At 24.7% G+C, this 18,510-nt stretch overlaps 3 non-coding genes across 3 annotated transcripts; all 3 read left to right on the top strand.

The window, feature by feature from the left end:
• Positions 1–1,227: 1,227 nt before the first annotated feature.
• On the top strand, positions 1,228–1,346 carry LOC123303707. The gene has a single exon (XR_006535801.1). It is a non-coding gene; the product is annotated as a 5S ribosomal RNA (ribosomal RNA).
• A 6,394-nt stretch (positions 1,347–7,740) lies between these two features.
• On the top strand, positions 7,741–7,859 carry LOC123303705. Its single transcript, XR_006535800.1, has one exon. It is a non-coding gene; the product is annotated as a 5S ribosomal RNA (ribosomal RNA).
• Positions 7,860–14,239: 6,380 nt separating this feature from the next.
• On the top strand, positions 14,240–14,358 carry LOC123303704. Its single transcript, XR_006535799.1, has one exon. It is a non-coding gene; the product is annotated as a 5S ribosomal RNA (ribosomal RNA).
• The last annotated feature ends 4,152 nt before the right edge of the window (positions 14,359–18,510 follow it).

Genomic DNA, 18,510 nt, shown 5'->3' with positions numbered 1-18,510 from the left:
AAATACTATTTAATTTTTATGTGTTTTCTACATGGTACTTTGACTTACATAGGGACTTATATTATTGTGAATAATGATATAATTGAAAACCTTTATTTTTTATTTGATAGAATTATTATATTTTATCATTTAAATATTTATAATAAATACATTATTTTTATAAAGTAAAAAATATGGCCGAAGAAAATTCTACAGCTGTTGCAGCAACTGCGGTTACTGCTGCTTCTACAACACCAACAAAAAAAGCAACAGCTTCTGGTGCTAAACGTACAAAACAACATTCAAAACCAACACATCCACGTACATCAGAAATGGTTGTTAACGCAATTAAAAATTTAAAAGAACGTGGTGGTTCATCATTACAAGCAATTAAAAAATATTTAGCTGCAAATTATAAAGTGGATTCTGATAAAATTTCACCATTTATTAAAAAATATTTAAAAGCTGCTGTAACTGAGGGAGCCTTGGTACAAACTAAAGGTAAAGGTGCATCTGGTTCATTCAAATTGGCTGCTTCCGCTTCATCTAATTCTTCAGCTAAATCAAAAGTATCCAAAAAAGAAAGTGGAGCAAAAGGTTCAGCAAAGAGTGCTAAAAGTAAACGGGCACCAAAAGAAAAGAAAGCCACAACTACATCATTGGCAGCCAAAAAGCCTAAAGCAAAAAAAGCGACTCCATCATCATCAACTGCTGCTAAAAAAGTTACTGCAAAATCATCAGCGGCATCAAAAAAAGCACCAGTTAAAGCAAAACCAGCAAAAAGTACAAAATCCGCTGCCAAAAGTAGCCCTGCTCGTAAACCGAAAGCACCAAAAGCTAAGAAAGCTTCTGTTGCCAAATCATCTCCTACAAAAATTAAAAAAGCAGCACCAAAAAAGAAATGATCTGTTACTTTAATAATATATTGAAATATTTCATTATTTTTGCTAAAAAATGAAAATAACATAGGCCTTAATACAGGCCACAAATTAATATTTGATAAGAGTAAATTATTTTTTGTATAAATATTTTATAAAATAATAGTTTAGAAACATTTGCCACAGTCAGTACCACGGATGGGTGGCCACTTGAGAATACTGTGTGCGGTTGCATTTTTATTTAAAATATATGGTATAATAAATAAGTATATATTTAAATTGATTACTTCATTGAAAATTTTAATAATATACTTTAATATTAATGATATTTATGAAAAATATATATTTGTAAAAATTTTCATTTATTACTGGCAACAGCCATACCACGTTGAAAACACCGGTTCTCGTCCGATCACCGAAGTTAAGCAACATTGGGCACAGTCAGTACTTGGATGGGTGACCGCTTGGGAACACTGTGTGCGGTTGCCTTTTTATATTAAAAATATAAATTATTTTTCTTCTTTTCTTTTTTTTTACACACCATATATAAATATATGTTATTTAGAAATGTAAACCTTTTATATTATTCATCAACAAATAAATATTATTTTTTGTATAAAATTTTATTGCATTTATAACTCATATCATGGTTACTTTAAAGCGAGAAGTTTTTTTAATATTTCAAATGAATATAAAATAATATAAATTTTATGAAATTTATTTATTTTTAGAAATAGCAATCGCTTATAATTATAACAAAATTTTAATAATGTTTAATTTTATTTCAATAATTTATATTTATATATATATATATATATATATATATATATATATATATATATATATTTTTTAATAAAAATAATATACTCTTATTTAATAATATATGTTGGTCCTATATATAGGACCGAAAATATTTCTTATTTGTTTTTTTTTTTTTAAATTGTCATTTAAAACGCTTATGCACGTTCTCCACGAATACGTCTTGCCAATTGTATATCCTTAGGCATAATTGTAACACGCTTTGCATGAATTGCGCATAAATTGGTATCTTCAAATAAACCTACTAAATAGGCTTCACTAGCTTCTTGTAATGCCATAACAGCTGAACTTTGAAAACGTAAATCGGTTTTAAAATCTTGTGCAATTTCACGTACTAAACGTTGGAATGGTAATTTACGAATTAACAATTCAGTACTTTTTTGATAACGACGAATTTCTCGTAAAGCTACTGTACCAGGACGATATCTGTGTGGTTTTTTTACTCCACCAGTTGCTGGTGCACTTTTACGTGCAGCTTTCGTTGCTAATTGTTTTCTTGGTGCTTTACCACCAGTTGATTTACGTGCAGTTTGCTTGGTTCTAGCCATTTTCAAATAATAATGTTTTTACAAAAAAACACACAATTTTAAAAATTATATTCGACAATTTGATACTACAAAGTCAAATGTTTAAATGCGAAATAAATGTGTTGTATTTATATTTATATGAAATTTCAAAATTTTTGTTGTCATATCCTATTGGATAGCTATCAGAGTATGGACTAATCAAATTGTATAGGCGTGGCTTAAAAAATCTTTAATGCTTTATATAAAAAGGCACAATTGTACCGGCGCTCACATACATTACAATACTTGTGAGGTTAACACACGTGTTATCCGTTCGTTAAAATATTGTAAATAATTTTTTATTAAAATGACTGGCAGAGGAAAAGGTGGAAAGGGTCTTGGAAAAGGGGGTGCAAAACGTCATAGAAAAGTTTTGCGTGATAATATCCAAGGTATTACAAAACCTGCAATTCGTCGTTTAGCACGACGAGGTGGAGTAAAACGTATCTCTGGTTTAATTTATGAAGAAACACGTGGTGTACTTAAAGTATTCCTTGAAAATGTTATTCGGGATGCTGTTACATATACTGAACACGCAAAACGTAAAACAGTTACAGCTATGGATGTTGTATATGCATTAAAACGACAAGGTCGTACTTTGTATGGTTTTGGAGGTTAAGAAAATATAATAATTTACTTAAAATATTTAGTAAATTTATTAAAGAATATTTAATACATCCGATAAATTTAAACAGGCTTTCCTTTTTGGGAAGCCACTAATTTTATTTATATAAGAGTAAATAAATTTGTTAATAAATATAACATATTATATAATTTGTTTACAACAAATTATTTTGTTTATAACATACATTACCAAATATTTTTATTTTTTTTTTTTATTGTAATATATCTGCAATAATAAATTATAATTTGTATATTATCTATTTTATTTTACAATAACTTATTGAATTTTTGAAAAAATTTTATTATAAATTAATATACTATTATATTTTTTATATATACAAGTTAAGAGTAACAAGTATCGATAGGAGATTATCGAATTTATAACTAATAAAACATTTCGCCTTAATCAAAGAAAATAAAGATTTTGCTATACCATTTTTTATACTTTCAATAAATAATTTATTATTAAATTTTTATTATTTCATTTATTTTTTAAAATTATTAAAAATATTTTTCTAATAATTATAAGCGTACATAAACAAGTAGTAAATGTAAAATGAAAATAATAAAGGTAATGTAATGCATTTGCATTACACTGATTTACGATATATATTCCGCGATATCCTTTATTATATTTAAAATTAATAATATTGATATACTAATAATAGATATATTCAAGCTATTAATATATAAAATTTTATATTAAATATGATATTAATAATTGTTTATTTAATTTTTTTGTATATATAAAAATAATTTACTCTTATTTAAAAAATTTGATGGCTCTCTTAAAAAGAGAGCCGTTTTTATATGTTGATGTATTTTTATGTTATCAATTAAATAATATTTTCGATTTATTTATTTTGAACTTGTATATTTTGTAACAGCTTTAGTACCTTCACTAACAGCGTGCTTTGCCAATTCACCAGGTAATAATAATCGAACTGCGGTTTGAATTTCCCGACTTGTGATTGTTGAACGTTTATTATAATGTGCTAAACGTGATGCTTCAGCAGCAATACGTTCAAAAATATCATTAACAAAACTGTTCATGATACTCATAGCTTTACTAGAGATACCAGTATCAGGATGCACTTGTTTTAATACTTTGTAAATGTAAATTGCATATGATTCCTTGCGCTTCCTCTTCTTTTTCTTATCACTCTTTGATATATTTTTTTGAGCTTTGCCAGCTTTTTTTGCTGCTTTTCCACTTGTTTTTGGTGGCATTGTTACAAACAATTAATATACACAGATAGTTACAGAACACCAGTCAGTATATGTATGAGCGTGTCGTGTATACAACTAGCGTATTATATACGCGAAGATGGATATAACAATAAAAATGAATACTACTCTCTGATTGGCTGAAAATAATACTATAAGGTGATTGGTTTATTTTTAAAGTTTTATATTTTATAAATATTATAAATTAAAATACCCAAATAACATTTTAAACATTTATGTTACAATCCCCGTAACGTACACATCTGTGTGATTATATTTACAAAAAAAAATATTAATTAAATAAATTTATTCGCTATGTCTGGACGAGGTAAAGGTGGTAAAGTAAAGGGAAAGGCAAAGTCAAGATCAAGCCGAGCAGGATTACAATTTCCTGTTGGAAGAATTCACAGATTATTACGAAAAGGAAATTATGCTGAACGAGTAGGTGCTGGTGCCCCAGTATATTTGGCTGCTGTTATGGAATATTTGGCTGCAGAAGTTCTCGAGTTAGCTGGTAATGCTGCCCGTGATAACAAAAAAACACGTATCATTCCACGTCATTTACAATTGGCAATTCGTAATGATGAAGAATTAAATAAATTATTATCTGGTGTAACAATTGCTCAAGGTGGTGTATTACCAAACATTCAAGCAGTGTTATTACCAAAGAAAACTGAAAAGAAAGCATAAATTAAAAACATTGCATTAATTTTTATAATAATAATACATCGATCATAGGCCTTTTAATAAAAGGCCACAAATTTATTTAAAATAAGAGTAAAAATTATTTTTATAAATAATATATTATAATATTTTTTTAAAGAATCAATTTAAATAATTATAAATTAATGATTCTTTTTTTTTTTTTTCTTTTTTATATGTTATTATGGAAATAATTCATCATATTATGATGACATTTAGGTAACATATTATAAGAATATTCATAAAATATTATCAAAATAATATTGTATTATGATGATATTTAGACAAAATATTATAAGAATATACACAAAATATTATCAAAATAATATCATTAGATAACAAAACTGTTCATGATACTCATACCTTTACTAGAGATAAAAGTATCAGGATGCACTTGTATTAATACATATTATCACAACATCACAAAATATTTTTTAAAAGGAAAAATTTTTTAAAAATTATTATAAAATTTGATTGAATTAAATTTCAATTTATTTTTTTAATAATTAAAGAAAAAAAAAAGCATATAAACTTTCTATTGAAAATGTTATTTTCAACTAGATGGCCAAGTGAACTTTGTTACACAAACAATATATGACGTATTCGTTATTTAAATAATCAGTATCCTTTGATATTATATCAATACGTTACTCTCTTCTTTTGATACATATTAATAAAATTTCAATTTATAAGATTTTATGTCAATTATATAAATAATATTATAAATTTTCTAAATACATAAGTTAAGTAACAAAAAATTTGAATAACAAGATAAATTTATATATTATGTTTTAATACTCGATACTATAATATATCGCATCCGTTACCAATTATTCGGTATCCTTTGATTTATACACAGAATGAACCAAAAATATGTATCAAATTTATTTTATTTATTTATATATTTAATATTATTATTATTATTTTATATTACAAAGTTTCTTAACGAAGCTTACAATGATTTCTCATATCGTACTTAACAAAATTATTTAGATCATATAAAATTTAAATTGTTAAAAAATTTTTATATTTATTATTATTATTTATTTTTATTAAAATTACATAACATAAAATTAATAATATTTTAATAATTATATAAATTAATTCTTATTTAAAATAATCTTATATTAATCTCAACAAATACTCTAATAATATATTTTGTCATAAATTTTTTTATATTTAAAATAAATATTATAATATATAAATACTTATATCAGTATAAAATTTCTTTATATAATTATGAAAAAATTAATTTAATAGTTAATTATTGATATTAATGCATAAATAAAAGTATTTTCTAATGAAATATATTTTGTCAATGTTCGATTAACACATTTCATAATAATACGTTTTCATTATTGACAAAAAAAGTTTTTCTAAAAATGAAATCTTATACTATAAGATATATATATTTATATATTAAATTTTTTAATTATTTATATACTAATAATTTATAATAAATCGATATTAAATAAAAAATAAAAATATATACTTTTTAAGTTTACCTTAAAAATATTATTGTTTTGTATGATTGAAATAATTAATATTAAACTATGTTTATTAATAATTGTTAATAAAAAAATTAAATATATTTTAATTTATAAAATAAATATTATTATTAAATTTATAATTTATTATTTTATATATTATAGAAATTGAAAAAATAAATCATGTTTACTACGACAGTAAATTAGAAATACTATTTAATTTTTATGTGTTTTCTACATGGTACTTTGACTTACATAGGGACTTATATTATTGTGAATAATGATATAATTGAAAACCTTTATTTTTTATTTGATAGAATTATTATATTTTATCATTTAAATATTTATAATAAATACATTATTTTTATAAAGTAAAAAATATGGCCGAAGAAAATTCTACAGCTGTTGCAGCAACTGCGGTTACTGCTGCTTCTACAACACCAACAAAAAAAGCAACAGCTTCTGGTGCTAAACGTACAAAACAACATTCAAAACCAACACATCCACGTACATCAGAAATGGTTGTTAACGCAATTAAAAATTTAAAAGAACGTGGTGGTTCATCATTACAAGCAATTAAAAAATATTTAGCTGCAAATTATAAAGTGGATTCTGATAAAATTTCACCATTTATTAAAAAATATTTAAAAGCTGCTGTAACTGAGGGAGCCTTGGTACAAACTAAAGGTAAAGGTGCATCTGGTTCATTCAAATTGGCTGCTTCCGCTTCATCTAATTCTTCAGCTAAATCAAAAGTATCCAAAAAAGAAAGTGGAGCAAAAGGTTCAGCAAAGAGTGCTAAAAGTAAACGGGCACCAAAAGAAAAGAAAGCCACAACTACATCATTGGCAGCCAAAAAGCCTAAAGCAAAAAAAGCGACTCCATCATCATCAACTGCTGCTAAAAAAGTTACTGCAAAATCATCAGCGGCATCAAAAAAAGCACCAGTTAAAGCAAAACCAGCAAAAAGTACAAAATCCGCTGCCAAAAGTAGCCCTGCTCGTAAACCGAAAGCTAGCCCTGCTCGTAAACCGAAAGCACCAAAAGCTTAAGAAGCTTCTGTTGCCAAATCATCTCCTACAAAAATTAAAAAAAGCAGCACCAAAAAAGAAATGATCTGTTACTTTAATAATATATTGAAATATTTCATTATTTTTGCTAAAAAATGAAAATAACATAGGCCTTAATACAGGCCACAAATTAATATTTGATAAGAGTAAATTATTTTTTGTATAAATATTTTATAAAATAATAGTTTAGAAACATTTGCCACAGTCAGTACCACGGATGGGTGGCCACTTGAGAATACTGTGTGCGGTTGCATTTTTATTTAAAATATATGGTATAATAAATAAGTATATATTTAAATTGATTACTTCATTGAAAATTTTAATAATATACTTAATATTAATGATATTTATGAAAAATATATATTTGTAAAAATTTTCATTTATTACTGGCAACAGCCATACCACGTTGAAAACACCGGTTCTCGTCCGATCACCGAAGTTAAGCAACATTGGGCACAGTCAGTACTTGGATGGGTGACCGCTTGGGAACACTGTGTGCGGTTGCCTTTTTATATTAAAAATATAAATTATTTTTCTTCTTTTCTTTTTTTTTACACACCATATATAAATATATGTTATTTAGAAATGTAAACCTTTTATATTATTCATCAACAAATAAATATTATTTTTTGTATAAAATTTTATTGCATTTATAACTCATATCATGGTTACTTTTAATGCGAGAAGTTTTTTTAATATTTCAAATGAATATAAAATAATATAAATTTTATGAAATTTATTATTTTTAGAAATAGCAATCGCTTATAATTATAACAAAATTTTAATAATGTTTAATTTTATTTCAATAATTTATATTTATATATATATATATATATATATATATATATATATATATATATATATTTTTTAATAAAAATAATATACTCTTATTTAATAATATATGTTGGTCCTATATATAGGACCAACATATATTTCTTATTTGTTTTTTTTTTTTTAAAATTGTCATTTAAAACGCTTATGCACGTTCTCCTACGAATACGTCCTTGCCAATTGTATATCCTTAGGCATATTTGTAACACGCTTTGCATGAATTGCGCATAAATTGGTATCTTCAAATAAACCTACTAAATAGGCTTCACTAGCTTCTTGTAATGCCATAACAGCTGAACTTTGAAAACGTAAATCGGTTTTAAAATCTTGTGCAATTTCACGTACTAAACGTTGGAATGGTAATTTACGAATTAACAATTCAGTACTTTTTGATAACGACGAATTTCCTCGTAAAGCTACTGTACCAGGACGATATCTGTGTGGTTTTTTTTACTCCACCAGTTGCTGGTGCCTTTTTACGTGCAGCTTTCGTTGCTAATTGTTTTCCTTGGTGCTTTACCACCAGTTGATTTACGTGCAGTTTGCTTGGTTCTAGCCATTTTCAAATAATAATGTTTTTACAAAAAAACACACAATTTTAAAAATTATATTCGACAATTTGATACTACAAAGTCAAATGTTTTAAATGCGAAATAAATGTGTTGTATTTATATTTATATGAAATTTCAAAATTTTTGTTGTCATATCCTAATTGGATAGCTATCAGAGTATGGGACTAATCAAATTGTATAGGCGTGGCTTAAAAAATCTTTAATGCTTTAATATAAAAAGGCACAATTGTACCGGCGCTCACATACATTACAATACTTGTGAGTTAACACACGTGTTATCCGTTCGTTAAAAATATTGTAAATAATTTTTTATTAAAATGACTGGCAGAGGAAAAGGTGGAAAGGGTCTTGGAAAAGGGGTGCAAAACGTCATAGAAAAGTTTTGCGTGATAATATCCAAGGTATTACAAAACCTGCAATTCGTCGTTTAGCACGACGAGGTGGAGTAAAACGTATCTCTGGTTTAATTTATGAAGAAACACGTGGTGTACTTAAAGTATTCCTTGAAAATGTTATTCGGGATGCTGTTACATATACTGAACACGCAAAAACGTAAAACAGTTACAGCTATGGATGTTGTATATGCATTTAAAACGACAAGGTCGTACTTTGTATGGTTTTGGAGGTTAAGAAAATATAATAATTTACTTAAAATATTTAGTAAATTTATTAAAGAATATTTAATACATCCGATAAATTTAAACAGGCTTTCCTTTTTGGGAAGCCACTAATTTTATTTATAAAAGAGTAAATAAATTTGTTAATAAATATAACACTATTATATATATTTGTTTACAACAAATTATTTTGTTTATAACATACATTACCAAATATTTTTATTTTTTTTTTTTATTGTAATATATCTGCAATAATAAATTATAATTTGTATATTATCTATTTTATTTTACAATAACTTATTGAATTTTTGAAAAAATTTTATTATAAATTAATATACTATTATATTTTTTATATATACAAGTTAAGAGTAACAAGTATCGATAGGAGATTATCGAATTTATAACTAATAAAACATTTCGCCTTAATCAAAGAAAATAAAGATTTTGCTATACCATTTTTTATACTTTCAATAAATAATTTATTATTAAATTTTTATTATTTCATTTATTTTTTAAAATTATTAAAAATATTTTTCTAATAATTATAAGCGTACATAAACAAGTAGTAAATGTAAAATGAAAATAATAAAGGTAATGTAATGCATTTGCATTACACTGATTTACGATATAATTCCGCGATATCCTTTATTATATTTAAAATTAATAATATTGATATACTAATAATAGATATATTCAAGCTATTAATATATAAAATTTTATATTAAATATGATATTAATAATTGTTTATTTAATTTTTTTGTATATATAAAAATAATTTACTCTTATTTAAAAAATTTGATGGCTCTCTTAAAAAGAGAGCCGTTTTTATATGTTGATGTATTTTTATGTTATCAATTAAATAATATTTTCGATTTATTTATTTTGAACTTGTATATTTTGTAACAGCTTTAGTACCTTCACTAACAGCGTGCTTTGCCAATTCACCAGGTAATAATAATCGAACTGCGGTTTGAATTTCCCGACTTGTGATTGTTGAACGTTTATTATAATGTGCTAAACGTGATGCTTCAGCAGCAATACGTTCAAAAATATCATTAACAAAACTGTTCATGATACTCATAGCTTTACTAGAGATACCAGTATCAGGATGCACTTGTTTTAATACTTTGTAAATGTAAATTGCATATGATTCCTTGCGCTTCCTCTTCTTTTTCTTATCACTCTTTGATATATTTTTTTGAGCTTTGCCAGCTTTTTTTGCTGCTTTTCCACTTGTTTTTGGTGGCATTGTTACAAACAATTAATATACACAGATAGTTACAGAACACCAGTCAGTATATGTATGAGCGTGTCGTGTATACAACTAGCGTATTATATACGCGAAGATGGATATAACAATAAAAATGAATACTACTCTCTGATTGGCTGAAAATAATACTATAAGGTGATTGGTTTATTTTTAAAGTTTTATATTTTATAAATATTATAAATTAAAATACCCAAATAACATTTTAAACATTTATGTTACAATCCCCGTAACGTACACATCTGTGTGATTATATTTACAAAAAAAAATATTAATTAAATAAATTTATTCGCTATGTCTGGACGAGGTAAAGGTGGTAAAGTAAAGGGAAAGGCAAAGTCAAGATCAAGCCGAGCAGGATTACAATTTCCTGTTGGAAGAATTCACAGATTATTACGAAAAGGAAATTATGCTGAACGAGTAGGTGCTGGTGCCCCAGTATATTTGGCTGCTGTTATGGAATATTTGGCTGCAGAAGTTCTCGAGTTAGCTGGTAATGCTGCCCGTGATAACAAAAAAACACGTATCATTCCACGTCATTTACAATTGGCAATTCGTAATGATGAAGAATTAAATAAATTATTATCTGGTGTAACAATTGCTCAAGGTGGTGTATTACCAAACATTCAAGCAGTGTTATTACCAAAGAAAACTGAAAAGAAAGCATAAATTAAAAACATTGCATTAATTTTTATAATAATAATACATCGATCATAGGCCTTTTAATAAAAGGCCACAAATTTATTTAAAATAAGAGTAAAAATTATTTTTATAAATAATATATTATAATATTTTTTTAAAGAATCAATTTAAATAATTATAAATTAATGATTCTTTTTTTTTTTTTTTTTTTTTATATGTTATTATGGAAATAATTCATCATATTATGATGACATTTAGGTAACATATTATAAGAATATTCATAAAATATTATCAAAATAATATTGTATTATGATGATATTTAGACAAAATATTATAAGAATATACACAAAATATTATCAAAATAATATCATTAGATAACAAAACTGTTCATGATACTCATACCTTTACTAGAGATAAAAGTATCAGGATGCACTTGTATTAATACATATTATCACAACATCACAAAATATTTTTTAAAAGGAAAAATTTTTTAAAAATTATTATAAAATTTGATTGAATTAAATTTCAATTTATTTTTTTAATAATTAAAGAAAAAAAAAAGCATATAAACTTTCTATTGAAAATGTTATTTTCAACTAGATGGCCAAGTGAACTTTGTTACACAAACAATATATGACGTATTCGTTATTTAAATAATCAGTATCCTTTGATATTATATCAATACGTTACTCTCTTCTTTTGATACATATTAATAAAATTTCAATTTATAAGATTTTATGTCAATTATATAAATAATATTATAAATTTTCTAAATACATAAGTTAAGTAACAAAAAATTTGAATAACAAGATAAATTTATATATTATGTTTTAATACTCGATACTATAATATATCGCATCCGTTACCAATTATTCGGTATCCTTTGATTTATACACAGAATGAACCAAAAATATGTATCAAATTTATTTTATTTATTTATATATTTAATATTATTATTATTATTTTATATTACAAAGTTTCTTAACGAAGCTTACAATGATTTCTCATATCGTACTTAACAAAATTATTTAGATCATATAAAATTTAAATTGTTAAAAAATTTTTATATTTATTATTATTATTTATTTTTATTAAAATTACATAACATAAAATTAATAATATTTTAATAATTATATAAATTAATTCTTATTTAAAATAATCTTATATTAATCTCAACAAATACTCTAATAATATATTTTGTCATAAATTTTTTTATATTTAAAATAAATATTATAATATATAAATACTTATATCAGTATAAAATTTCTTTATATAATTATGAAAAAATTAATTTAATAGTTAATTATTGATATTAATGCATAAATAAAAGTATTTTCTAATGAAATATATTTTGTCAATGTTCGATTAACACATTTCATAATAATACGTTTTCATTATTGACAAAAAAAGTTTTTCTAAAAATGAAATCTTATACTATAATATATATATTTATATATTAAATTTTTTAATTATTTATATACTAATAATTTATAATAAATCGATATTAAATAAAAAATAAAAATATATACTTTTTAAGTTTACCTTAAAAATATTATTGTTTTGTATGATTGAAATAATTAATATTAAACTATGTTTATTAATAATTGTTAATAAAAAAATTAAATATATTTTAATTTATAAAATAAATATTATTATTAAATTTATAATTTATTATTTTATATATTATAGAAATTGAAAAAATAAATCATGTTTACTACGACAGTAAATTAGAAATACTATTTAATTTTTATGTGTTTTCTACATGGTACTTTGACTTACATAGGGACTTATATTATTGTGAATAATGATATAATTGAAAACCTTTATTTTTTATTTGATAGAATTATTATATTTTATCATTTAAATATTTATAATAAATACATTATTTTTATAAAGTAAAAAATATGGCCGAAGAAAATTCTACAGCTGTTGCAGCAACTGCGGTTACTGCTGCTTCTACAACACCAACAAAAAAAGCAACAGCTTCTGGTGCTAAACGTACAAAACAACATTCAAAACCAACACATCCACGTACATCAGAAATGGTTGTTAACGCAATTAAAAATTTAAAAGAACGTGGTGGTTCATCATTACAAGCAATTAAAAAATATTTAGCTGCAAATTATAAAGTGGATTCTGATAAAATTTCACCATTTATTAAAAAATATTTAAAAGCTGCTGTAACTGAGGGAGCCTTGGTACAAACTAAAGGTAAAGGTGCATCTGGTTCATTCAAATTGGCTGCTTCCGCTTCATCTAATTCTTCAGCTAAATCAAAAGTATCCAAAAAAGAAAGTGGAGCAAAAGGTTCAGCAAAGAGTGCTAAAAGTAAACGGGCACCAAAAGAAAAGAAAGCCACAACTACATCATTGGCAGCCAAAAAGCCTAAAGCAAAAAAAGCGACTCCATCATCATCAACTGCTGCTAAAAAAGTTACTGCAAAATCATCAGCGGCATCAAAAAAAGCACCAGTTAAAGCAAAACCAGCAAAAAGTACAAAATCCGCTGCCAAAAGTAGCCCTGCTCGTAAACCGAAAGCACCAAAAGCTAAGAAAGCTTCTGTTGCCAAATCATCTCCTACAAAAATTAAAAAAGCAGCACCAAAAAAGAAATGATCTGTTACTTTAATAATATATTGAAATATTTCATTATTTTTGCTAAAAAATGAAAATAACATAGGCCTTAATACAGGCCACAAATTAATATTTGATAAGAGTAAATTATTTTTTGTATAAATATTTTATAAAATAATAGTTTAGAAACATTTGCCACAGTCAGTACCACGGATGGGTGGCCACTTGAGAATACTGTGTGCGGTTGCATTTTTATTTAAAATATATGGTATAATAAATAAGTATATATTTAAATTGATTACTTCATTGAAAATTTTAATAATATACTTTAATATTAATGATATTTATGAAAAATATATATTTGTAAAAATTTTCATTTATTACTGGCAACAGCCATACCACGTTGAAAACACCGGTTCTCGTCCGATCACCGAAGTTAAGCAACATTGGGCACAGTCAGTACTTGGATGGGTGACCGCTTGGGAACACTGTGTGCGGTTGCCTTTTTATATTAAAAATATAAATTATTTTTCTTCTTTTCTTTTTTTTTACACACCATATATAAATATATGTTATTTAGAAATGTAAACCTTTTATATTATTCATCAACAAATAAATATTATTTTTTGTATAAAATTTTATTGCATTTATAACTCATATCATGGTTACTTTAAAGCGAGAAGTTTTTTTAATATTTCAAATGAATATAAAATAATATAAATTTTATGAAATTTATTTATTTTTAGAAATAGCAATCGCTTATAATTATAACAAAATTTTAATAATGTTTAATTTTATTTCAATAATTTATATTATATATATATATATATATATATATATATATATATATATATATATATATTTTTTAATAAAAATAATATACTCTTATTTAATAATATATGTTGGTCCTATATATAGGACCGAAAATATTTCTTATTTGTTTTTTTTTTTTTAAATTGTCATTTAAAACGCTTATGCACGTTCTCCACGAATACGTCTTGCCAATTGTATATCCTTAGGCATAATTGTAACACGCTTTGCATGAATTGCGCATAAATTGGTATCTTCAAATAAACCTACTAAATAGGCTTCACTAGCTTCTTGTAATGCCATAACAGCTGAACTTTGAAAACGTAAATCGGTTTTAAAATCTTGTGCAATTTCACGTACTAAACGTTGGAATGGTAATTTACGAATTAACAATTCAGTACTTTTTTGATAACGACGAATTTCTCGTAAAGCTACTGTACCAGGACGATATCTGTGTGGTTTTTTTACTCCACCAGTTGCTGGTGCACTTTTACGTGCAGCTTTCGTTGCTAATTGTTTTCTTGGTGCTTTACCACCAGTTGATTTACGTGCAGTTTGCTTGGTTCTAGCCATTTTCAAATAATAATGTTTTTACAAAAAAACACACAATTTTAAAAATTATATTCGACAATTTGATACTACAAAGTCAAATGTTTAAATGCGAAATAAATGTGTTGTATTTATATTTATATGAAATTTCAAAATTTTTGTTGTCATATCCTATTGGATAGCTATCAGAGTATGGACTAATCAAATTGTATAGGCGTGGCTTAAAAAATCTTTAATGCTTTATATAAAAAGGCACAATTGTACCGGCGCTCACATACATTACAATACTTGTGAGGTTAACACACGTGTTATCCGTTCGTTAAAATATTGTAAATAATTTTTTATTAAAATGACTGGCAGAGGAAAAGGTGGAAAGGGTCTTGGAAAAGGGGGTGCAAAACGTCATAGAAAAGTTTTGCGTGATAATATCCAAGGTATTACAAAACCTGCAATTCGTCGTTTAGCACGACGAGGTGGAGTAAAACGTATCTCTGGTTTAATTTATGAAGAAACACGTGGTGTACTTAAAGTATTCCTTGAAAATGTTATTCGGGATGCTGTTACATATACTGAACACGCAAAACGTAAAACAGTACAGCTATGGATGTTGTATATGCATTAAAACGACAAGGTCGTACTTTGTATGGGTTTTGGAGGTTAAGAAAATATAATAATTTACTTAAAATATTTAGTAAATTTATTAAAGAATATTTAATACATCCGATAAATTTAAACAGGCTTTCCTTTTTGGGAAGCCACTAATTTTATTTATATAAGAGTAAATAAATTTGTTAATAATATAACATATTATATAATTTTGTTTATAAACAAATTATTTTGTTTATAACATACATTACCAAATATTTTTATTTTTTTTTTTTTTATTGTAATATATCTGCAATAATAAATTATAATTTGTATATTATCTATTTTATTTTACAATAACTTATTGAATTTTTGAAAAAATTTTATTATAAATTAATATACTATTATATTTTTTATATATATAAGTTAAGAGTAACAAGTATCGATAGGAGATTATCGAATTTATAACTAATAAAACATTTCGCCTTAATCAAAGAAAATAAAGATTTTGCTATACCATTTTTTATACTTTCAATAAATAATTTATTATTAAATTTTTATTATTTCATTTATTTTTTAAAATTATTAAAAATATTTTTCTAATAATTATAAGCGTACAATAAACAAGTAGTAAATGTAAAATGAAAATAATAAAGGTAATGTAATGCATTTGCATTACACTGATTTACGATATATATTCCGCGATATCCTTTATTATATTTAAAATTAATAATATTGATATACTAATAATAGATATATTCAAGCTATTAATATATAAAATTTTATATTAAATATGATATTAATAATTGTTTATTTAATTTTTTTGTATATATAAAAATAAATTTACTCTTATTTAAAAATTTGATGGCTCTCTTAAAAAGAGAGCCGTTTTTATATGTTGATGTATTTTTATGTTATCAATTAAATAATATTTTCGATTTATTTATTTTGAAACTTGTAATATTTTGTAACAGCTTTAGTACCTTCACTAACAGCGTGCTTTGCCAATTCACCAGGTAATAATAATCGAACTGCGGTTTGAATTTCCCGACTTGTGATTGTTGAACGTTTATTATAATGTGCTAAACGTGATGCTTCAGCAGCAATACGTTCAAAAATATCATTAACAAAACTGTTCATGATACTCATAGCTTTACTAGAGATACCAGTATCAGGATGCACTTGTTTTAAATACTTTGTAAATGTAAATTGCATATGATTCCTTGCGCTTCCTCTTCTTTTTCTTATCACTCTTTGATATATTTTTTTGAGCTTTGCCAGCTTTTTTTGCTGCTTTTCCACTTGTTTTTGGTGGCATTGTTACAAACAATTAATATACACAGATAGTTTACAGAACACCCAGTCAGTATATGTATGAGCGTGTCGTGTATACAACTAGCGTATTATATTACGCGAAGATGGATATAACAATAAAAATGAATACTACTCTCTGATTGGCTGAAAATAATACTATAAAGGTGATTGGTTTAATTTTTAAAGTTTTATATTTATAAATATTATAAATTAAAATACCCAAATAACATTTTAAACATTTATGTTACAATCCCCGTAACGTACACATCTGTGTGATTATATTTACAAAAAAAAAATATTAATTAAATAAATTTATTCGCTATGTCTGGACGAGGTAAAGGTGGTAAAGTAAAGGGAAAGGCAAAGTCAAGATCAAGCCGAGCAGGATTACAATTTCCTGTTGGAAGAATTCACAAGATTATTACGAAAAGGAAATTATGCTGAACGAGTAGGTGCTGGTGCCCCAGTATATTTGGCTGCTGTTATGGAATATTTGGCTGCAGAAGTTCTCGAGTTAGCTGGTAATGCTGCCCGTGATAACAAAAAAACACGTATCATTCCACGTCATTTACAATTGGCAATTCGTAATGATGAAGAATTAAATAAATTATTATCTGGTGTAACAATTGCTCAAGGTGGTGTATTACCCAAACATTCAAGCAGTGTTATTACCAAAGAAAACTGAAAAGAAAGCATAAATTAAAAACATTGCATTAATTTTTATAATAATAATACATCGATCATAGGCCTTTTAATAAAAGGCCACAAATTTATTTAAAATAAGAGTAAAAATTATTTTTATAAATAATATATTATAATATTTTTTTAAAGAATCAATTTAAATAATTATAAATTAATGATTCTTTTTTTTTTTTTTCTTTTTTATATGTTATTATGGAAATAATTCATCATATTATGATGACATTTAGGTAACATATTATAAGAATTATTCATAAAATATTATCAAAATAATATTGTATTATGATGATATTTAGACAAAATATTATAAGAATATACACAAAATATTATCAAAATAATATCATTAGATAACAAAACTGTTCATGATACTCATACCTTTACTAGAGATAAAAGTATCAGGATGCACTTGTATTAATACATATTATCACAACATCACAAAATATTTTTTAAAAGGAAAAATTTTTTAAAAATTATTATAAAATTTGATTGAATTAAATTTCAATTTATTTTTTTAATAATTAAAGAAAAAAAAAAGCATATAAACTTTCTATTGAAAATGTTATTTTCAACTAGATGGCCAAGTGAACTTTGTTACACAAACAATATATGACGTATTCGTTATTTAAATAATCAGTATCCTTTGATATTATATCAATACGTTACTCTCTTCTTTTTGATACATATTAATAAAATTTCAAT

The sequence above is a fragment of the Chrysoperla carnea genome, assembly GCF_905475395.1.
Source record: "Chrysoperla carnea chromosome X unlocalized genomic scaffold, inChrCarn1.1 SUPER_X_unloc_124, whole genome shotgun sequence".
Taxonomy (NCBI): domain Eukaryota; kingdom Metazoa; phylum Arthropoda; class Insecta; order Neuroptera; family Chrysopidae; genus Chrysoperla; species Chrysoperla carnea.
This window is presented reverse-complemented; position numbering and strand designations above follow the sequence as displayed.